Source organism: Lathyrus oleraceus, chromosome 3, assembly GCF_024323335.1.
Source record: "Lathyrus oleraceus cultivar Zhongwan6 chromosome 3, CAAS_Psat_ZW6_1.0, whole genome shotgun sequence".
In the NCBI taxonomy this organism is placed as follows: domain Eukaryota; kingdom Viridiplantae; phylum Streptophyta; class Magnoliopsida; order Fabales; family Fabaceae; genus Lathyrus; species Lathyrus oleraceus.
Window position 1 is genome coordinate 14,036,985 of NC_066581.1, and position 25,045 is coordinate 14,062,029.

Consider the following 25,045-nt stretch of genomic DNA (forward strand, 5'->3'; position numbering starts at 1 on the left):
GTATAGCATTAAAGGTCAACGTGCGTGTCCTGTTTGTGAAGACGGAACCGATACGATTCGATTGGAACTTTGCCAGAAGAATGTGTTTCTCGGTCATCGTAGATTCTTACATTCTAAACATCACTACCGTGGGTGGAGAAAAGCATTCAATGGAGACACCGAACATCGTAGAGCTCCACCCGCATTGTCAGGTGAACAAGTTTTTGAAAAGGTGAAAGATGTGCGTACTGAGTTTGGCAAGCCTTTTGCACATAAGATTGTGAAAGGTGGGTGGAAGAAAAGGTCGATATTTTTTGAATTGCCATATTGGAAGTCTTTGTACGTGAGACATTTTCTCGATGTTATGCATATTGAAAAAAACGTATTTGAAAGTGTTATCGGTACATTACTCAATATAAAAGGCAACTCTAAGGATGGCCTTAAAGCAAGGGAGGACATGTTAAAAATGGGAATGAGAACTGAATTAGCACCCGTGAAGAAAGGAAGACGAACATATCTACCACCTGCTGCTTTTACTTTATCTAGAAAGGAGAAAAAAATTTTGTGTAAGTCTCTGAGTGAAGTTAAGGTTCCAGAAGGATACTCATCTGATATCAGAAGACTTGTTTCTATGAAAGACCTCAAGTTGAAGAATTTGAAGACACATGATTGCCATGTTATAATGGAACATTTTCTACCGATAGGTATACGTTCTATTTTGCCAGAAAAAGTAAGAAGTGCCATAACTAAATTGTGTTTTTTCTTTAGGTCAATTTGTAGTAAGGTGATCGATCCCGAGATCTTACCAACACTACAAAAAGAGATTGTAATTACCTTGTGTGAGCTTGAAATGTATTTTCCTCCGTCTTTTTTTGACATAATGGTTCATTTAGTTGTTCATCTTGTGAAAGAGACACAGTTGTGTGGACCAGCTTATATGAGATGGATGTACCCTGCTGAACGGTATATGAAAATATTAAAAGGGTACGTGAAATCCCGAAGTCGACCAGAGGGTTGTATTGTTGAACGATACATTGTTGAAGAAGCTGTTGAGTTTTGTACTGAATATTTGTCTAACGTTCAATCGATTGGACTCCCCAGAGCTCAGATTTTCGACAAAATGGAAGGTAAAAAATTAATTGGGAATAAAATTGTGACAATATCAAGGGATGAACGGGATCAAGTTCATTTGTATGTTCTGCACAATAATAATGAGGTTGAGCCATATGTTGAAATGCACAAGGATGTACTCCGAAGGTTAAATCCGAACAGAAATGAAAATTGGATAGTTATAGAGCACAATCAAAGTTTCATACAATGGTTGAAGGATCATATTTATTTGAAGCGCTCTTCAGATCCTTCTTCGGTAACAGAAAGGTTGAGATGTTTGGCATATGGTCCAAGTTTGCATGTGTTTTCTCATAGCGCATATTCAATTAATGGATACACATTTTATACCAAAGAACAAGATGATAAGAGTACTATGCAAAATAGTGGTGTCACCGTGCTAGCTGAAGCAATGCATATATCAAGTATGAAGGACTTAAACCCCAAATATGCAAATTTGTCATATTTTGGAGTTATTGAGCACATTTGGGTGTTTGATTACGAGAAGTTTCAGATTCCCATCTTTGGTTGCAAGTGGGTGAATAGTAGTGGCATACGAATGGATAAGTCTGGATTTTTGCAAGTTGATCTTACTAGGGTGGGGTACAAAGATGAACCTTTTATTCTAGCATCTCAAGCTAAACAAGTGTTCTATGTGAATGACCCGAAGAGTACAAAATGGTCTATAGTGCTTTTCTCTAACAAAGTGACTGATGATAGCGGTGTCGATCAATGTGATATTGATGTTGAGAATGAGTCACGCATTAGACGGAATGAGTTGAATAGAAATGATGAAGTTGAGGATCTTATACCGGATGAGTCATATATAAGAAACGATCATAATGAGGGAATTTGGATCAATTCATCCGTACGCATTGCTAAGAAACAAGTGATTAATATTCCAACAAAGAAAAGAAAGAGATGTTAGTGACTTAGGTAAATTATCCATGGTTTCTTTATTTTTTGTTTTCATTTGTTTTGATTATAAGTTATATGTGGTAATGCATGATTTCATTATATTTTTGTATTCAATTGCTTTGATTATAAGTTATATCTGATAATGCATGATTTCTTTATTTTTTTGTTTTCAATTGTTTTGATTATAAGTTATATTTGATATTTGATGGTTTCCTTGGTTTATTACAGGTTAGACATGGCTGATGACCAACATGAGGAAGTTAGTAAAGTATCCGCGGAAGAAGAAATCCGAAGAGGCATAACAGTAATGCGAAGGGTGGTCCAAGGAAGATCTCGAGGCATCATACTAGATGTCTCTTGGAACAACCAGGGACAACTTATAGAACCTAATGGGCATACCTTAACTAGTTTCATCGGTGCACTAGTAAGGAATGAAATTCCCATTACATGTGATGATTGGAGAAATAAAGAGTTGAAAGAGTCCAAAGAAAAAATTTGGAGTGAGATAAAGGTACAATCATTTGGCCCTTAATTATACGGTATCAATTATGTTTTTTCAATTACCGATACTAACTATCAATCTGTATGTTTTTCTTAGCGATGTTTTAACATCGAAGAAGAAAGAAGAGGGTTTTGTATGAAATTGGCCGGAAAGCTTCTTAGAGGATTTCGGACATTTTTATCATCCAAGTTCCTTAAGGATGCGGATGGTAATTTTGTGGATGCGGAGCTTCCTAGAAAATATGAAAGTTTGATATCGGCTGAAGAATGGGAAGCTTTCAAATCCAAGAGACAAGACCCGACTTTTCAAAGAATAAGTGCTACAAATCGGGAAAGAGCATCAAGTCCCGCATATCCGTACCGAAAAGGACGTGTCGGATATGGACGCTTAGAACAATCCATGGTAAGTATTTATAAATTGCGAAAACAAATTTGTTCATCATATATTAGTTTTATCTGATCAAATTGTATGACTTAATGTGTAGCTGCAGAAGGAGGAAAGTTCAGAAACATCTCTTCCTGCACATGTTTTGTGGAAGGAAGCCCGTGTGGGCAAATCTGGAGTTCCTCAAGAAGACGTTTTAAACGTATACCAGAAATGTGTAAGTATAACATTTTTTCATTAATTGAATAACATTTTTATACACAAATATTTGACAAGTATACGGTATTCATCTGATTTTTCAGGAGGAGCTATCTCAGTCTCTATCTCCCGATGATACTAAGAGCATACTTAGTCGGGCATTAGATGTCCCTGAGTATTCTGGTCGGGTGAGGGGTAAGGGATTTGGAGTCACTCCGACCTCCCTCAGTGTTAAAAAAGGAAAGGCTCCTAGTAATCGGGAGCTTCATGCAAGATTGGAAGCCATGCAAGCTGAGCTTGATGCATTGAGGAGAGAAAGAGAGGCTAGCGCCTCAACGGTATACAGAGATGCTTCGGACAAAAACAGTATCAACTGTACCTTTCAACCGAACATTCCAGAGGTAATTACATATAATTGTCTTAAATTGAACTATTTGCTTAAATTATGTATTTGACATATATACACATTAACGATTTCTTGTTATTATTGGTTTTAGGGCATTTCCCATTGTCAGCTGTATTTGTCGTCACCACACTATCGGATGGTTGGCAAGGGAAAAGTGCATAACGTTAGCGGAGTATTACTCCACAATAGAGAGCTCCCTGCTGGATGTTTGAAGGTATCAGTTGATATTGCAGTTGACCCGAATGCATTATTACCATATCCTAGCGATGATTCGGATGCAACAACGGTGCACGAAGCAGTAGGTTCGTTTGTTGCATGGCCGACAAACCTCATATGCGTAGGATATGAGGTATGCTTAAAACTTATGTTAACTTTAATGTGTATATTCAAAGTTTAAAATTTATGCTTAAAATTTTACTTACATATTTTCCTTGATTATGTTAAATAGACTCCCACAAAATCCAAATCAAGAAAAGAGGTAATATACAATTATATGACATATATTCATGGAAGTTGTTACATTCTTAATTTGATCTAACTATTTATATGACATGTAGGTTCAAGAAAATAAGGTTAGCAATGCCTCCGCACAACAAATAAAGGAGGTTAGGAACGCCTCCGCACGGGTAAAAAGTTCTGGTGCTAAGAAGACCGTAGCTAGGAAAAAACCTACCACCAAGTATAGGTCGTGCCTCAGGACATTTATAGAGATGACCGATATACCGACCAGAGGTGTTCGGACTATACATATGGAGGAAGGGATTTTCGGCTTTGATCACGACCAAATGATTGGTAATGAAGACTTCATGCAAGTTTTTGGTCATGAAGAAATCGGCGTCAACGTTGTCAATACATATATTAGGTAAATCCGGTCTACTTTGTCTTATTAATTAAACAACTTATGTTAATGATGTTTACTTTATGTTAATCCGGTTTACTTTATGTTTCAAAAGAGGTGTTAATGATGTTTTTATATTAGGTTTTTGTATGACAAAATGATGCGCCCCAATGATTTGGACGAGTCATTCGGATTCTTAGCACCCGCGAGCATCAACTTAGGTTTAATTTTAAATAGACCGGATACCGTGACGGAGTACGTTCTTCGGATCCTCAATGACAATAAAGATGCGGAGAAGTTGTTTTTTATACCGTTTAATACCGGGTTAGCATTTCATTCTAAATTCATCTATTATAATTATTTTCCAAGTTACCATCTAACATTTGCCTAATCATTACAGTGGACATTGGTTGTTGCTCGCAATCAATCCTATCCGAGAAATTGTGTATTATCTTGACTCGTTAGGAAATGATTGGACAACATACCCGGATATGAAGTTCCTAATTGACACGTAAGTGAGAATGTTCAAAATTTTTCTTAGTTTATGTGAATTGTTCTAATTGCTTCATTTTTATTTTATTAGCATCCTACAAGCTTTTCGGGCCCAACGAGATATCCAAACCTCAAGGAGGGGCGCCAACCGCATTACATGGATTAAAGTGGCGGTATATTTTTAATTACCACATTTTTTATTATATTAGTGATGACACTTGATAAAACTTAGGATTTATAATCCATATTTTTTTTTCATGTAGTGTCCTCAACAACGTAATCAAATAGATTGCGGGTATTTCGTGTTGAGGTTTATGCGGGATACTCTTGCTTTGGGCCGATTAGTGATTCCCACCGATGTATGTATTTCTAACTTATGAGTTATTTTTATATTTACACATATCTCATATAATTAAATAGTTGGAATTAATTCAAAATATGTTATATTATTATGTAGTACTTTGAGGAATTCAAGTGTGCATTTTATACAAAGGATCAAGTGGACGAAATCAAAGAGGAGTGGTGTCAATTCATGATAGAGCTCAAAGTTTTTTCATAAATTTGTGTAATTAATGTGTACATTTGTAGTATATGTAATGACTTGTAAATGTGTACATAAATTTGTATATATTTTGATACATTTAAGGCAAATTAAAATGTGTTTGAATTGGTATATATATATATATTTGTTAGCCAAAAATTGGTAGAAAAAAGGCCAAAATGGCATGTATAAAATGTGATAACTGTCTGTCAAAATCTGGTTGAAAACAGGTAGAAATTCTGGTTTATAAACCTGGAAAAAATGTGGTTTAAAAACAAAAGCTTCAAAAATTTTCGTATACATTAGACAGCGCTTTTGTAAAAAGCGCTGTCTAAGGGGGGGATTAGAAAGCGCTTCAGGCAAAAGCGCTGTCTAAGGGGGGGGGGGGGGGGGCTTAGACAGCGCTTTCTGAAAAGCGCTGTCTAAGCCCCCCCCTTTAGACAGCGCTTTTGCCTAAAGCGCTGTCTAAGGTATACCTAAAAAAATTAAAATAGGGGGGGCTTAGACAGCGCTTTTTGTAAAGCGCTGTCTAAGCCCCCCCCCCTTTAGACAGCGTTTTTGCCAAAAGCGCTGTCTAAGGTATACCTAAAAAAACTAAAATAGGAGGGTCTTAGAAAGCGCTTTTGGCCAAAGCGCTGTCTAAGGGGGGGGGGGGGGGGGCTTAGACAGCGCTTTTAAGATTTAAACAAGCGTTGTCTAAACCTTTAGCAGCGGAGGCTTAGACAGCGCTTTAAAGCGCTGTCTAAGGCTAAAAAAAGCGCTGTCTAAGGTCTTGTTTGGCGTAGTGCGGCGAGGTCATTTCTTCCCTTTTCTTTTTATTTTTTGTGGGTTTACGCTTTTGCTTGTATCTTTATCGTTTCCCCATTGTTAATCTATGTAAGCTACTTGTAATTTGAAAGAAATAGTGAAAATGGGGGATTTAGGGTTTATGTGGGATGAGGGCTAAGCTATATGTTGTACTGTTGTGTTTGTTGATTTGCCGTTGAATTCACGTCCAGTGACAAAATTTAAGCTGAATTACTATTTTTTATTTTTGGTTTTGAGCCCTTTTGGTAAAATTTGGGAAAGATGATGATGAACATTCATATTATTCATCCCGTGTTCTTCACAAATAAGGGATTTGGATCCATATTTGTTTAAAAACTGGTTTTGGTTTGTATTTGTAAGGGGGAGAGAGAGAGAGAGAGAGAGAGAGAGAGAGAGAGAGAGAGAGAGAGAGAGTAGGTGAAGAGAGAGAAAGAGGATGGGGAAATGGGAACTCGGTCTCCTCCCCCTCTGTTGTCCATATCAATCATTCATCCTTGGGGAACCAAGTGGTGCTCCCTCGTCCTCTTGAATTACTGACTCATGGCATTAACTAGAGGCTCATATACAGGGAGCCCCACCCTAGAGGACATACACCTTCGCTGACATCCGTTGGATCAAGATGAGTTTCACTTGGTATTCTGATCAAGTGTGTTGGTTCTAAGTGTTGGCAGCAATTTAGGTAAAACAAAGAGAGTTCACAAGATGTTATGTGTGATGTCTTAACATAAGATATCCTATGTACCTGCTGGAGCTTAAGAAACATAATCATGCAGGATTGTTTCAGAATGTCATACACAAGGTCATGGCATCTGATATGTGTGTACCTGCTGGAGTTCAAATGGAAGACATGATCATGCAGAATTGTTTCAAGATGTCATACACAATGTCATGGCATCTGATATGGTTGTACCTGCTAGAAGTTATAAATGGAATTATGGAATTATGCAAGAATTGTTCCAGGATGTCAGACCCGATGTCATGACATCCTGTACACAGAACATTCAGTAGGAATGTCTGGTGTTTTATGATTGCACAATTAATGGCAATCTATGTATGATTGAAGATCCGATTAGCTGGCGCATTCAATCATGGATTACAACCTGATTTACTTATTTTCCAAGGAGATCTAACCAGCTGTTATGAAAAGATTTAATTGGAAAATAGATTTAGGGTTTTCAAGATGTCCAAGCCCAGCTGAAAGCTTCTATAAAAAGGGACTTAGAAAACCTGTTTTAAAACATAACCAATACTGAGCGAAATATAGAGAGAGAGCTAGGGTTTGTGTCTGTTTAGTCGTAAGACTTGTAAGCCATTCAAGTCATCTTTTGATGATTGAATTGGACTGATTTGTGGTTGTAATTTGTCACTCTAAAGCTATTAAGTAAGAGTATGTGTCTACTTGATCAAAGTTGTGAAGCAAGATCAAGTGTGTGTCTACTTGATCAAAGTTGTGAAGCAAGATCAAGTGTGTGTCTTCTTGATTGAAACTGTGAAGTAAAATCAAGAGTGTGTTATTGAAAAGTGTTTTCTTTTCTCAAGGGATTGTTGTTTAAGATCAAAGGTGTGATTGTAGGGAAGTGAGTGGGTTCTCATATCTAAGAGTGCTTAGGTAGAAATTGCACGGGTAGAGATTAGGTGAGAAAGACTGTAACTTGTTGAAGTGTACGGAGAGTCTTTAAACTGATTCTATTTTAGTGGATTTCCTTCCTGACTTGGTAGCCCCCAGACGTAGGTGAGTTGCACCGAACTGGGTTAACAATTGCTTGTGTCTTTTGCTTTACCATTCTATATCTTTATCCTGTTTGTGTTAACAGATATTAGTGTCGTGACATTACCTTCGAAATCTTATATCTGATACCAGAATTTCAATTGGTATCAGAGAAGGCATCCTTCTCTGGTTCTGGGTGAGATCTAGGGACAATACTTTCTGGTACAATGGAGAGAGATAGAGGATCTGTTCACAGGCCACCAATTTTGGATGGTTCTAACTACGACTATTGGAAACCTCGAATGGTAGCCTTTTTAAAATTTCTTGATAACAAGGCTTGGAAGGTTGTGTTAACAGGCTGGGTGCACCCTGTAGTTACTAAAGAAGGAGAAGCCACTGCTGAGAAAAATCCTGAAGAACAATGGTCCAAGGAGGAGGATGACCTAGCCCTTGGAAATTCTAAAGCATTGAATGCCATCTTCAATGGAGTAGACAAGAACATCTTCAGATTAGTGAACAACTGTGAGGTAGCTAAAGATGCTTGGGACATTCTCAAAAACACTCATGAAGGCACCTTTAGAGTGAAAATGTCTAGACTACAGCTACTCACCACCAAGTTTGAAAACTTAAGGATGAAAGAAGATGAAAATATTCATGAATTTCACATGAGTATCCTTGAAATTGCCAATGCCTCTGGTGCCTTGGGAGAGAAGATGTCAGATGAAAAATTAGAAAGAAAAATACTCAGATCACTCCCCAAGAGATTTGCTATGAAAGTAACAGCCTTAGAAGAATCTCAAGACATCTCAAATATGAGAGTTGATGAGCTAATTGGATCCCTCCAAACATTTGAGATGGGAATATGTGATGGAGCTGAAAAGAAAGCCAAGAGCATAGCATTCATGTTAAACACTAAAGAGGAAGATGAGGAAGGTGGTCAAGATATGGATGAAGATCTGGAAAATGAGATAGCAATGTTGGGAAGACAGTTTAACAGACTGATGAAAAAGGTAGATATGAGAGCAAAGGGCAATGTCAAGAACATCGCATCTGACATCAGTAAATCCAACAGCTTTGGTAAGAGAACAAAGTCTGAAGAAAAGCCCAGAGAAGTTCAGTGCTATGAGTGTAATGGGTATGGTCATATTAAAACTGAATGTGGGACCTACCTCAAGAAACAAAAGAGGAGTCTTGCTGCCTCTAGGTCTGATGGAAGTGAAACAGAAGAAGCTACAAACCATCTGATTGCTTTGACAGGAAGATGGGGGGTCTGAGGAAGAGTCAATTGATGATGAGAGAACCTTTGAAGAGCTGGCCTCTACCTACAAAGAGTTGTGCCACAAAAGTGCAGGAGTGTGCAGACTAGTTGAAAGCCAGAAGAAAGTGATAGCTCAACTGGAAAATGAAAAGGAAGAGTATGTGGAAACCATATCAAAATTAAAGACTGAAGATGTATTCTTAAATTCCAAACTAGATGAGATGACTAAGTATGTAAGAATGCTTAACAATGGATTTGCCATCTTAGACAAGATTCTCCAGACTGGCCAAATAACAGGAAACAAATCTGGCATTGGATTCAAGGCTGAGTGCAGTTACACTGGTTGCAAACTAAAATCCAAACCTAAGTGCAGCCATGTTAAAAGCAAACCTGAGATGTCACATCAGATGTCACAACAGCAGAAAGGGAAACATCAAAGATGGAGATGCCAATACTGTGGAAAATTTGGCCACCTAAAGCCCTTCTGCTATAAGCTATATGGTTATTCTAGCCCTGCTCAGTCTCAATATCAATCAAGATCCAAGCATCACAGGACTGTCAACAAAAAGCAATGGGTTCCTAAGACAAAGGTTACAAGTCTAATAGCTCACACTTCCTTCAGAGTTTCAGCCAAAGAAGATTGGTATTTTGACAGTGGTTGCTCCAGACATATGACTGGGAACAAAAATCTGCTAACTGAACTTCATCCTCATGCCATGAGTTATGTTACCTTTGGTGATGGTGCAAAAGGTGAGATCAAGGGAATGGGTAAGCTGGATTGCCCTGGAGTTCCTGACCTTGACAATGTCCTACTTGTTAAGGGATTAACTACTAACCTTATAAGCATCAGTCAACTGTGTGATCAAGGTCTGAATGTAAACTTCACCAGAACTGAATGTATGATTACTAACAAGGAAAATGAAGTAATCATGAAGGGAGTTAGGTCCAAAGACAACTACTACATGTGGAGCTCTCAAGAAACTGGATACTCTTCAATGTGTACCTTAGCCAAAGAGGAAGAAGTGAAGATGTGGCATCAAAGATTGGGCCACCTGCACCTTAAAGGTATGAAGAGGATCATATCAGTTGAAGCTGTTAGAGGAATTCCCAACTTAAAGATCGATGAGGGAAAATTTTTTGGAGAGTGTCAGATTGGAAAACAAACAAGGATGTCACACCAGAAGCTCAGACATGACACCACTACTAAAGTTTTGGAACTCCTTCATATGGACTTGATGAGACCAATGCAAGTAGAAAGCCTTGGTGGGAAGAAGTATGCATATGTGGTGGTGGATGATTTCTGATCGCTCGACTGTGTGAGTCGAGAATGGGATACAAACTGCAAGTGCACAGTTCTATCGCGTAGTTTTAAAAGATATCGATCCCACAGGGACTTATGAATCGATGTACCGTTATCTAAAGTTACTACGTAAATCTAAGGAGAAAATGTTTGATTGTTTGGGGAAAAACTAGGAGCTAAACTAATATCTAGATTAAATATCAATAAAACGGATATCGGTATGTAGTTCGTCAAAACTAGGGAATCAATTCCTTGTCGGTCTCTCGGTTTTAAAACAAATCGTTTCGATTAACTTTATTGGTTAAAGGTTTTATCTCAAACTCTCGCTCTGTTGAAGAAACCATGATCTTATATTAATGTAGCTGTCACTTATAATTAAGTCAAAAATCATATTTTGAAAACAATAAAGTTGCAGAAACTCTTTTTAAGAAAATACTGACCGTTTTAAACACCCTTATCTCAAACTTTCGCTCTGTTGACTTAGGTTATACAATTAAATCTAAATGCTTAACTCTCGTCCTCACATTCAATCTTTAAAAATACTTTTTGGAAAAAAGTCAGAATTTAATTAATTCTAAAACTTGCTCTCGCCCTGAGATAGATTTAATGACTAACTTACACTGTCCAGTTAAAACCTCAAACTCTCGCTCTGTTGGTTTCAACTTCTTTATGTCTTTTACTTTTGTAAAAAATCTTGTTATTAAACCTGTAAGTTAAGACCATAAAAAGATTGATTCTAATTTTAAGTTTGATTAGACCGACTCAGTCTTGGCCCCTCTTTCTGCTTACTTTACATACCGATACCTGGGCGAATTAGCCAGACATGCTAACTAAATAATAATTATTATCATGCATACACAGACTCATTTCAGGCAGGCAATGTAAATAAACAATAGAATAAAACATTAAATATTAAATAACAATTAGAGAACCTGAATGCGTAATACAAAGGTCTTGAACACTCCTCCACAAGCCGGTAGGATTTGTTCTTCGATTCTTCAATTAAACAGTAAATTAAATCAAGGAAATAAAAAAACTCGAATATAACGTAAGGTTAAATCCGGTATAAAGTTGCACAGTAGTTTCCGGTGTAGAAACTACTACGCGAAAAATATTTAAAAGTTAAAAACGGGAAAGGTAAATTTGCAAGGGAAGAAGAAAATAAAACTTGCAAAATAAACAAATAAAATAAACAATATTAATTCTGCTGGAAAAAAGAAAAATAAGCAAAAGCTTGAACAGAAAATCGGCAGAGCTTCGGTGTGTGTAAACGGCAAGGAGAGGAGTCCAAACGAGAGGGATTAGGGTAGCTATTTATAGTAGTGCTACTAACTGCCTTTTTCTTCTTTTCCACGAGTCTTCAGCGTGCTAAATTCACGGCTTGGGAATAGGACACGAAGTCCTCAACGTTACTTCCATTCCTCTGAGAGCGTAACTTGCGCCAAAAAGCTAGTGGACTGGTGTGACGCTCGTCACACCATGTGTGACGTCCGTCACAAGGCTACTTCGCGTGACGCTCGTCACGCGTCCTGTGACGTCCGTCACAGGCACAGCATTGGTGACTTGTGCGCTTTGGGCTGGGCTTTGGCCTTTGGTTCCTTTTCTCTCCTTTTTGTTCCTTTTTACACCTCCTTTTCTTCCCTTTTTCACTTTTGCTTCAAAATGGGTACCTGCTATAAATAGAAGAGGAATACTGCATAATATCTGATAAAATGAGATGAACTAGCGTAAATGATAATATAATTTAATTGAATTAAGTCTTAAAAAGCGATATAATTTCGTGTTATCAAACTCCCCCATACTTAAATCTTTGCTTGTCCTCAAGCAAAATTCAGTATAGAACTTGTTAAAAGTTTTTTTTAGCCAGATGAAATTTTAAAGCGCACATCAATTCGTACTAGGTTGCCAATGGATTTTTGTTTAGGAGGGCTTGAGTTTAATCTTGACATCAACAACTACCGTCACAACTTAGATAACCCTACCTTATGCCAACCAGTTCCAAGTACACTATGATGGCTATCCTGGTTCCTTTAGTCTTATTTTACCCGTTTTCATTCTAGCGAAATCACATTAAGCCCTTTATCTTTTTCGCGCACATAGTGGAGTAACCGGTTAGTGATTATGATCCGCTTTTAGCTAGAAGTTCTGGTACATAAGTCGGATAACTTCATTATTCAGTCCATTGCAAATTGCGGGGGATCGAACCGTAGTCCGCCCTACCAAGTTCAGTACCAGATACCTACTGAACCAATTCATGATGGATCTTTCGTATTGTGCTTTTACATGATCTGCAACCTTTAGATTAAATGATCCGGTAAGGATCACCTAATTTGATTAGTGCATTTCTTGATATATTTATGTATCTCAGGTTACTTTGGGGATCATTCACTTATATTCATCGGCTCTCCACGTAGTTTGCTATTAAGATGGTGCTGACTTCTGTATAAACTACTTGGGGTTACCATAGAACTAAAAGTTCAAGGAGTTCGGTATAATAGGTACTTATCCTGATCTAACATATTGAGGTTCTCAGAGCGTTGTTATGGTAATGATTTTGTTTTGATTTCACTCAAGTTTTATAAAGTAAGCAACCTTTATACTTATTGGGTGTGTTAAAATTTTTGTTATGGCTCAAGAAAGTTGAGGGAAATAGATAATAGAAAATTTTTCACATTCAAGACTTAACTTAAAAAAAATATATATATATATTTTTTTTTTTATAGGGGAATAACAATGAAAAGGGAGAGTACATACTTGAAACAAAGATGAGAATGGAAAGAATAATGTTTCCCCCCCCATACTTGAACTAAACATTGTCCTCGATGTTTTAAGGGAAAGAAATACAAAATGGAGATGAAAAGAAAGATACAACTAAGGCTGCCTTCCACCTCTGGTTCTTGGTCCTGGTGATCTTTGACGTATGTCTAAGCTGTCGAATCTGCTAAACAACTCAGTAAACCGCTGGTCGGTTATGGCATTCCGAGCATCCTGTTGCTGTTGCATTTGACGCATCATCTGCATCATATCTGCATTCTGTGCCTGCATACCATCGATAGCATCCATAATGTCGTCGTTGGTCGCAGGTCGTCTTCGTCGACGACGTTGGGAGGATGGGCCGGCTGCATTACTGGAAGGGTTTAGCGGGACTGATTGTTGTGTTGGCGGATGATCACCTTGTTCCATTTCTTCAAACTCATCTGTTTGCTGGTTTGTTTGTGAAGGCTCGGTGGTTTCAGGAGCGCTAAGATCGTAGAGGTGGCGGTCCGGGTTTGTGACATCGGTTAGGGTGGTATTGGGTAGCACAACACTTGGGACTGCTTGGTTGTTCACCATAAGATAGTATCCTCCGCCTACTCTGTTTTTAATCAGGCGGCTGGAGCGACAATAGCTGATATCCATAGACAGGGGAGGTAGGGATTCTAAAGTTTGGAGTTTATCCCCTAGGTTCAGGCCAAGTGCTATGGAGGTTATTAATCCACCAATTATGAATGGTTGCCGGCCTCTAGCACATAAGGTGCGGATATGATGAAAGAGAAAAGAGGCGGCGTTTACCTTAGTATCCGATTCGAAAACGCACTGGAGGAAAAAGAGTTCTTTTGAGTTGACCTTGCTGTTGTTTGGTCTTCCAAAGAGTGTGTTTTGCAGGATACGGAGAAAATAACGGATGGTGGGGTTATGGATGTGGGAGAGAAGGAGTTCTTCCCAGTTGTAGGTATTTATACCGGAAATTTTCTTAAAAAGGTCGAAAACTAGAACTGTGTTCCAGTTTGAGGTTGGAGGGATTCTGGCATGGAGCAGACCTTCTGTGGGGAAATGTAGCATGGCACTCAATTCGCGTTGGGTTAGAGAGTACTCGGTGTTAAACATACGGAAGGTAGCCGTACCGGTTAGAAATTCACCTTCACCGGCGGGAGTGGTGTAGTCGTAAGAACTTAGGAATTCTAAGGTTAGGGAAGGATAGGTGGATTGGTTATGGGTGCAAAGGAAAGTTAAATCGGCTTTACGGAGCATCCACTCGATACCTTGGAGTAAGCCCAATTGTTGTAAACAAGTTAAATCGGGGTACCTGGTGGAAGCGACGCCTCGCTGTTGGAAGCGCTCGAATTGCTCCTGCTGATAGTTGTCATCTCCGGATCGGAAGATGATATTTCCGAAATTTTGATTTCCCGCCATTGTGATGAATTTTTGAAGGGATGATTTGGAAAGGAAAAGAAGTGTGTTTGATATGAGAGATTTGTTTTGTGGTGAATGAAGGGAGTTTTGGTAGGTATTTATAGGAGAAGGATTGGAAGGTAGAAAGAAAAAGTGGTTGAAAAGTAATTAAGTGTGGTAAATGAAAAATGAATGGGGAATGTAAAAAGGTAATGGGTGTAACGTTCGTCTCCAACGGCTCCCTAACGTTCATATGTCTGAGGGGCGTTACGCTCGTCACAAGGCTGTGACGCTCGTAACAGGCACTAAGTGTGCCGTCCGTTATGGGTGGTGTGACGCTCGTCACACTTCCTTTTTGGAAAGGCTTAGTAGCGCTTCACAGAATCACTTTGGTAGCGTATTTTAATGTTTTATTTAGCTTATGGTTATTTTTAGTCTGCAATTTTTTAATGCACTGTGCACGTTACTTGCTTTGTATAATAATAATAGGTAACAACAGTAGAACGTAACAGGCATTTGCATAATAAAATTAACTAAACAGCTTCAATAATAAAAAAAAAAGAGATCATAATGTATTACAGGAAGGGAAAATAATGAAATGAAATAGAAATAATCATGAATTCAAACAACATTAATGAAAAAAAACTAGCCTAAAACTAAATAACTTAGAAAGGAAAAATAACTAAATTCCATCTATCTTCGGATCTCTGGCCGGAGGAGTAAAAGAGTTAACATGATGCCGTAACATACGTAACTGACTTGCCGTGCTGCTCATGTGTTCTAGGACTGCAAGTCTCAAGCTGTGGAAATCTTCCCTGAGGGCGTTTTGTTCTGACATCAAAGCTTCAATGACGGTTTTAATATCTGTTCCTGGCATATGATGTCGGAGATCAGGCATGGCTGATTCTTCGGTCAGGACAGGCTGAGGAGGAGGATCAATATCATGGTAGCCGGATGGAGTCTGAGGGTCAGATTCAGCAAGAGAGATATGGTCAACATAGTGCTCATAGTCATCACAAATCTCATAATCCTGGATGGATTCAGTGGATCCATCAGGAGTTGGGGTTTCATTCAGGTTATAGAGCCAGTTCCTTTGGTTATGAACACTAGTCCTAGGATCGGGCATGGTGAATAGGCAGAGAACCTGGTTATCAATAACAAGCTCAAACTCATCAGACCCTATGTTTGCTATAAACATAGTGTCGAAGAGGAAAGGTATACTCATAGTGGTAATGCCACAAAAAGGGTTCAGGTCAAGCATAGGCTGACGTAATCCAATAGCATTACCTATCATAGTTATCAGGCCGCCTATTCTAATGGGTGCTCTCTCATCCTGGATAAGGTGGTCCAAATTAGCTAACATAAAAGTAGCACCGTTTACTGGACGGTTCTGGGAAGCACAAAATATGATGAAGAGTTCATCACGTGAAACTGAAGTACTATTTGGCTTCTTCCCAAATAAAGTGTGGGTCAGGATCTTATGGAAATAGCGAAAAGCCGGTTTATGTATGTTTCCAGAGAGAAACTCATGTTCTTCGGGCTCATCATTTCCAGTCAGCTTACCCCAAAAGTGTTCAAGCTCTCTATATTCAAAAAGTTCTTCCTGGCTTATAGTGAATGTATCAAAGGAGGTAGGAAAACCCAAAGGTTGGTGAAGTCTCTAATATTAAATTGGTACTCCATATTGAACATTCTGAACTGGATAAAACCTCTGGTAATTCCTTTTCCATGGCTAGGTAGATAGATTAATGAACTAAGGAATTCTAGTGTGAGCCTCCGATAGGTGGTGAAATGCCTCAGGATAGGGGAGGTCTCCCATCCTATCTGATTCAGCAAAAACAGGACACTCTGTCTCAGTCCAAGGGCAGTCATAGCCCAATCATCAGCATATAAACTAGGTAGCATCTCTCTAGTGGCTAGTTCTTCAAACTTTCGTTTCTGAGCCATTCCTCTGAACTTGATACCCATACGGTCAAAATGTCCCATCTGGTTAGTGTTAACTAGAGAAAAGAAAACATGAGTTTTAAGTCAGGATTTGGCCAAATGCCGAAAGAAGAAAAGAATTATTATTATTATATATAGATATATTTTTTTTTCTTTTTGAATAAATCAATAATGAATACTAAATAGAAATTAAAAGAATAATTAAGAGAAAAATAGAGAAATGATAATAATAATAGAATAATAAAATAACAGATTAATTTGTGGGTTGTCTCCCACTAAGCGCTTTGTTTAAATGTCGCAAGCTCGACAAAGAAACTGTTAAATATTGTCTATGAGTCCTGGGGGCGTTTCGTCTAAGTGTAGAATTTGCGAATCCTCGTTGGTTTCCGCATAGTGATAATGTTTCAGACGTTGCCCGTTTACGGTGAACGGTTCTGTAGATTGTCCTTTAATTTCTACCGCTCCACTAGGAAAGATTTTAGTGATATGAAAAGGTCCTGACCATCTGGATCGTAGTTTTCCCGGGAATAACTTTAGTCTAGAGTTAAATAAGAGTACTGCGTCGCCTTGCTTGAAGATTTTCCTTGATATACGCTTATCATGCCATTGTTTTGTTCTTTCTTTATAGATTTTGGCATTTTCATAGGCGTCTCTTCTGAGTTCCTCTAATTCGTTTATGTCAAGGATTCTCTTTTCACCGGCGGCTTTATAATTCAAATTTAAATTTCTAATAGCCCAATAGGCTTTATGTTCCAATTCTACCGGGAGGTGACAGGATTTTCCATAAATGAGCTTAAATGGGGTCGTCCCTATGGGAGTTTTATAAGCAGTTCGGTATGCCCATAAAGCTTCTGGTAATTTCAATGACCAATCTTTCCTTGAAGTGGCGACTGTTTTTTCTAGTATTTGCTTGATTTCTCTGTTAGATACTTCCACTTGTCCACTGGTTTGAGGGTGGTAAGGTGTTGCTATCCTATGTCTCACTCCATATTTAAGTAGTAGTTTTTCGAGTACCTTGGATATAAAGTGCGATCCACCATCACTGACTACTATCCTTGGGATGCCAAATCTCGGAAATATTATATTTTTAAAGAGTCTAGTTACTACTCGGGTGTCATTAGTTGGGGAAGCTATAGCTTCGATCCACTTTGATACGTAGTCAACTGCCACGAGTATGTATTTGTTACCGAAGGAGGATGGAAATGGTCCCATGAAGTCTATTCCCCACACGTCAAAAATCTCTACTTCCAAAATACCTTTTTGTGGCATCTCGTCACGTCTAGATATGTTTCCCGTGCGTTGACATCTGTCACACTCCTTAATAGCCGCATGTACGTCCTTCCATACAGTTGGCCAATAAAAGCCAGCTTGTAGGATTTTAGAGCAGGTCTTGGATGTACTTGTGTGTCCACCATAAGGCGCAGAGTGACAGTGTTGGATTATATTTTCTACCTCTTCTTCGGGTACACATCGACGGAAAATACCATCGGGACCTCTTTTGAAGAGTAAGGGATCATCCCAGTAATAGTGTTTTATGTCGTGGAAGAATCGTTTCTTCTGCTGGTAAGATAAAGTAGGTGGAACTATTCCGGCAGCTAAATAATTAACTAGATCAGCGTACCATGGTATGACAGATATAGCTAAGGTGGTTTCTACTTGCATGTCGGAGTTGTTCTCTTCCAAAGTAGCTATGAGTTTATCATACGAGAAATCATCATTAATGGATGTTCTTTCTGGTTCAAGGTTCTCAAGTCTAGAGAGGTGGTCTGCTACTACGTTCTCAGTTCCTTTCTTGTCCTTGATTTCTAAGTCGAATTCTTGTAGTAACAAGATCCATCTTAGGAGTCTAGGTTTAGCATCCTTTTTTGTTAGAAGGTACCTGATAGCAGCGTGATCAGTGTAAACTATTATTTTGGCTCCTACCAAGTAAGAACGAAATTTATCTAGCGCAAATACTACTGCTAGGAGTTCTTTCTCGGTTGTGGCATAATTCATCTGTGCTTCATCCAGGGTTCTGCTAGCGTAATATATAACATGAAGCTTTTTATCCTTTCTTTGTCCTAAAACAGCACCTACAGCATAATCACTGGCATCGCACATTATTTCGAATGGTTCATTCCAGTCTGGTGTCTGCATAATGGGTGCGGAGATCAATGCTTGTTTAAGAGTTTGAAATGCTTTTAAACAGTTGTCGTCGAATATGAATTCAGCATCTTTCATCAATAGTCCGGTTAAGGGTTTAGTTATCTTAGAGAAGTCTTTGATGAATCGTCGGTAAAAACCGGCGTGTCCTAAAAAGCTTCGTACTTCTCTCACGGTTCTTGGGGTTGAAGATTTTCGATTACCTCTATTTTGGCTTTGTCTACTTCAATTCCTCTGTTCGAGATGATGTGTCCTAAAACAATTCCTTCTTGTACCATAAAGTGGCACTTTTCCCAATTAAGTACTAAGTTTACTTTTACACATCGTTCAAGAACTCTTTCCAGGTTTTCAAGGCATTCTTCGAAACTTTGTCCGTATACAGAAAAGTCATCCATGAATACTTCCATGATGTTTTCGAGAAAGTCGGCGAAAATCGCCATCATGCATCTTTGAAAAGTTGCAGGGGCATTACACAGACCAAACGGCATTCGTCTATACGCGAAGGTACCAAAAGGGCATGTGAATGTTGTCTTTTCTTGGTCATCAGGATGAATTGGTATTTGAAAGAAGCCTGAATAACCGTCTAAATAACAGAAATGTGAATGTTTAGCTAATCGTTCTAACATTTGGTCAATGAATGGTAAAGGGAAATGATCTTTTCGGGTTGCTTTGTTTAGTTTCCTATAATCAATGCACATTCTCCATCCCGATTCGATTCGTTTAGTTATAGTTTCTCCTTTTTCGTTTTCAATAACGGTTATGCCTCCTTTCTTTGGTACAACGTGTACAGGACTGACCCATTTGCTGTCAGATATAGGATATATAATACCTGCTTCCAATAACTTGGTTATTTCTTTCTTTACTACCTCACTTAGGATCGGATTTAGTCTTCTCTGGTGTTCCCTAGAGGTTTTACCGTCTTCTTCTAACATGATGCGATGCATACAAATAGAAGGGCTTATTCCTTTAAGATCGGTTATGTGGTATCCTAGTGCGGTTGGATATTTTCTTAAGATATGTAGGAGTTTTTCTGTTTCGAGTCTTCCTAGATCTGCATTGACTATCACAGGTCGTTCAAGTTCTAAGTCTAGGAATTCATATCTCAGATTTCTGGGAAGTGTTTTCAAATCAGGGGTTGGTTTGTTAAGACACTGCGTAGGGTCCGGTGTTATTGCTAAGCATTGTTTAGATTTGTCTTCTAAAAGATAGTCTGATGATTTGTCTTCTCCTGACTTGCTTCTTTTATGCATTCATCGATGATATCCATGAAGTAACATGTATCTTCTATTGCAGGTGCTTTCAAGAATTGGGAAAGAATGAATTCAATTTTCTCTTCACCTACTTCGAAGGTGAGTCTTCCTCGTTTTACGTCTATGATTGCACCGGCAGTTGCTAAGAATGGTCTTCCTAGTATAATAGGTGTAGTATCATCTTCTCTAATGTCCATAATTGTGAAGTCAGTGGGAATGTAAAACTGACCTATGCGTACGGGAACGTTTTCAAGGATTCCTACAGGATATTTGATGGAACGATCCGCTAGTTGTACAGACATCTTGGTCGGTCTTAATTCTCCCATTTCCAGTCTCTTACATATGGATAAAGGCATAACGCTAATTCCGGCTCCTAAATCGCATAAGGCTTTGTCGATGACAAATTTTCCTATGTGACAGGGTATAGAGAAGCTACCTGGATCCTTGAGTTTAGGGGGCATGTTTTGGATTATAGCGCTACATTCGGCAGGGAGTGTAACGGTTTCGCTATCCTCAAGTTTCCTTTTATTAGAAAGAATTTCTTTTAAGAATTTAGCATATGAGGGCATCTGCGTAATAGCTTCGGTAAACGGAATTGTAACGTTTAATTGTTTAAGGAGATCAACAAATTTTCTAAATTGACCTACATCTTTGGTTTTAACAAGCCTTTGAGGGTAAGGTATAGGTGGTTTGTAAGGTGGTGGAGGTACATAAGGTTCCTTCTTTTCTAGGGTGTCCTTATTACTCTCTTCCTTTTCCTTAGGTTCACTTTCCTCAGTAGATTTCTTAGGGTTTTGGTTTTCTATCCTTGGATCAGACGGTCCTTCCACTTCCGTTCCACTTCTTAATATAATTGCATGAGCTTGGCTTCTCGGATTAGGTTGGGGCTGTCCAGGGAATGTACCAGTTGGTGCAGCAGTAGGTGCTTGTTGTTGAGCTACTTGAGATATTTGGGTTTCTAACATTTTGTTATGGGTAGCCAAGGCATCTACTTTGCTTGCTAGTTGTTTAAGTTGTTCGCCAGTGTGTATGTTCTGGTTTAAGAAATCTTTATTGGTTTGTTGTTGGGAAGCTATAAAGTTTTCCATCATGATTTCCAAGTTGGATTTTCTAGGGGTATTATTGTTAGGATTCGGTTTCTGATATCCCGGAGGTATAGATGGGGTTTGATTCGGAGACTGTCCAGGTGCGTATAAAGCATTATTACTCTTATATGAAAAGTTTGGATGGTTCTTCCAATTTGGGTTATAGGTATTCGAATAGGGGCTTCCTTGAGCATAGTTTACCTGCTCTGTTTGGATTCCAGTCAAGAGTTGACATTCCGCAGGAGTGTGGCCTTGGATTCCACAGACCTCGCAATTCTGAGTTATAGCAACCACGGCGGTTGGAGGTGATACGTTTAAACTTTCAATCTTCTGGACCAAAGCATCCACTTTTGCATTAACGTGATCAAGGTTACTTATCTCGTACATGCCAGTTTTCGGTTGAGGTTTTTCCACTGTTGTTCGTTCGGTTCCCCACTGATAGTGGTTTTGGGCCATGCTCTCGATAAGCTGGTAAGCGTCAGCATAAGGTTTGTTCATTAGTGCACCACCTGCAGCGGCGTCTATTGTTAACCTTGTATTGTATAAGAGACCATTATAAAATGTGTGAATTACTAACCAGTCTTCCAAACCATGGTGTGGGCAAAGTCTCATCATGTCTTTGTATCTTTCCCATGCTTCGAAAAGAGACTCGTTGTCTTTCTGTTTAAATCCGTTTATCTGGGCCCTTAACATAGCTGTTTTGCTTGGCGGAAAATATCGGGCAAGAAAAACTTTCTTCAACTCGTTCCAGGTGGTGACTGAGTTGGAAGGAAGAGATTGAAGCCATCTTCTAGCGCTATCTCTTAATGAGAAAGGAAAAAGACGAAGTCGAATTGCCTCTGAAGTGACACCATTAGCTTTAACAGTATCAGCGTATTGGACAAATACGGATAAATGAAGGTTTGGATCTTCGGTAAGATTTCCAGAGAATTGGTTCTGTTGCACAGCCTGCAACAGCGAAGGTTTAAGTTCAAAGTTGTTTGCTTCGATTGCGGGCGGAGCAATACTTGAATGCGGTTCATCTTGCGATGGAGCGGCGTAATCTCTAAGAGCACGAGCTGGTTCTGCCATCTCGGTTAAAGAAGGAAAAATGTTTTTGATATCAGGAAGGTTTATAGGAGGGAGATTGTTTTCAGCACGATATTCCCGAATTCGTCGTAAGACTCGGAGATATAGTTCGATATCGTTGATTCGTAAATAGAGCGGTTCGCCTTGAGAGCGAGTGCGTGGCATACAAATCAACGAAAGAAAGAATAGAAGGAAAAAGAAACCTTAGTCTCTACAGCGTAACGGAAGAGTTACGATATCGATTGAATAAAAGTCCCCGGCAACGGCGCCAAAAACTTGATCGCTCGACTGTGTGAGTCGAGAATGGGATACAAACTGCAAGTGCACAGTTCTATCGCGTAGTTTTAAAAGATATCGATCCCACAGGGACTTATGAATCGATGTACCGTTATCTAAAGTTACTACGTAAATCTAAGGAGAAAATGTTTGATTGTTTGGGGAAAAACTAGGAGCTAAACTAATATCTAGATTAAATATCAATAAAACGGATATCGGTATGTAGTTCGTCAAAACTAGGGAATCAATTCCTTGTCGGTCTCTCGGTTTTAAAACAAATCGTTTCGATTAACTTTATTGGTTAAAGGTTTTATCTCAAACTCTCGCTCTGTTGAAGAAACCATGATCTTATATTAATGTAGCTGTCACTTATAATTAAGTCAAAAATCATATTTTGAAAACAATAAAGTTGCAGAAACTCTTTTTAAGAAAATACTGACCGTTTTAAACACCCTTATCTCAAACTTTCGCTCTGTTGACTTAGGTTATACAATTAAATCTAAATGCTTAACTCTCGTCCTCACATTCAATCTTTAAAAATACTTTTTGGAAAAAAGTCAGAATTTAATTAATTCTAAAACTTGCTCTCGCCCTGAGATAGATTTAATGACTAACTTACACTGTCCAGTTAAAACCTCAAACTCTCGCTCTGTTGGTTTCAACTTCTTTATGTCTTTTACTTTTGTAAAAAATCTTGTTATTAAACCTGTAAGTTAAGACCATAAAAAGATTGATTCTAATTTTAAGTTTGATTAGACCGACTCAGTCTTGGCCCCTCTTTCTGCTTACTTTACATACCGATACCTGGGCGAATTAGCCAGACATGCTAACTAAATAATAATTATTATCATGCATACACAGACTCATTTCAGGCAGGCAATGTAAATAAACAATAGAATAAAACATTAAATATTAAATAACAATTAGAGAACCTGAATGCGTAATACAAAGGTCTTGAACACTCCTCCACAAGCCGGTAGGATTTGTTCTTCGATTCTTCAATTAAACAGTAAATTAAATCAAGGAAATAAAAAAAACTCGAATATAACGTAAGGTTAAATCCGGTATAAAGTTGCACAGTAGTTTCCGGTGTAGAAACTACTACGCGAAAAATATTTAAAAGTTAAAAACGGGAAAGGTAAATTTGCAAGGGAAGAAGAAAATAAAACTTGCAAAATAAACAAATAAAATAAACAATATTAATTCTGCTGGAAAAAAGAAAAATAAGCAAAAGCTTGAACAGAAAATCGGCAGAGCTTCGGTGTGCGTAAACGGCAAGGAGAGGAGTCCAAACGAGAGGGATTAGGGTAGCTATTTATAGTAGTGCTACTAACTGCCTTTTTCTTCTTTTCCACGAGTCTTCAGCGTGCTAAATTCACGGCTTGGGAATAGGACACGAAGTCCTCAACGTTACTTCCATTCCTCTGAGAGCGTAACTTGCGCCAAAAAGCTAGTGGACTGGTGTGACGCTCGTCACACCATGTGTGACGTCCGTCACAAGGCTACTTCGCGTGACGCTCGTCACGCGTCCTGTGACGTCCGTCACAGGCACAACATTGGTGACTTGTGCGCTTTGGGCTGGGCTTTGGCCTTTGGTTCCTTTTCTCTCCTTTTTGTTCCTTTTTACACCTCCTTTTCTTCCCTTTTTCACTTTTGCTTCAAAATGGGTACCTGCTATAAATAGAAGAGGAATACTGCATAATATCTGATAAAATGAGATGAACTAGCGTAAATGATAATATAATTTAATTGAATTAAGTCTTAAAAAGCGATATAATTTCGTGTTATCAATTTCTCCAGATACACCTGGATCAATTTTATAAGAGAAAAATCTGATGTATTTGAAGTATTTAAGGAGCTTTGTCTGAAACTTCAAAGAGAAAAAGGAAGTCCTATTATCAAAATTAGAAGTGATCATGGAAGGAATTTGAGAACAACAAATTTGCTGAATTTTGTTCTTCAGAAGGAAATCATCATGAGTTCTCATCTCCCATCACTCCCCAGCAAAATGGTGTGGTGGAAAGAAAAAATAGGACTCTTCAAGAATCAGCCAGAGCTATGATTCATGCTAAGAAATTGCCCTACCATTTTTGGGCTGAAGCCATGAACACACTGATATGTTCACAACAGAGTGACATTGAAGAAAGGGACTCCCACAACCCTATATGAAGTCTGGAAAGGAAGAAAACCTACAATCAAATACTTCCATGTATTTGGTAGCAAATGCTATATCTTGGTTGATCGTGAGCAAAGAAGGAAGATGGATCCCAAAAGTGATGAGGGAATATTTCTGGGCTATTCAACAAACAGTAGAGCTTACAGGGTCTTTAATTCCAGAACTAATGTATTGATGAAATCCATTAATGTTGTGGTTGATGACCAACAGAGTGATTTCATAGACGATGTCGAGACATCTCTGAATGACTCTCCAGCTGACTCATCAGACAAAAATAAGGAAGGAGAACCTCCTCAAGCTGAACCTGAAGATGACAAAATCAACAAGGGACCCTCTATTAGAATTCATAAGGATCATCCCAAAGATCTTATCATAGGAGATCCAGATAAAGGAGTCACTACCAGATCAAGGGAAGTGATCTCACATGGCTGCTTTGTGTCAAAGGTTGAACCCAGAAATGTCAAGAAAGCCTTGACTGATGAGTTCTGGATCAATGCCATGCAGGAGGAGTTAG

At 38.6% G+C, this 25,045-nt stretch overlaps 1 pseudogene; it reads left to right on the top strand.

The window, feature by feature from the left end:
• The first annotated feature begins 21,597 nt into the window (after nt 1-21,597).
• LOC127133710 (uncharacterized) lies at nt 21,598-21,697 on the top strand (annotated as a pseudogene).
• Nucleotides 21,698-25,045: the final 3,348 nt, after the last annotated feature.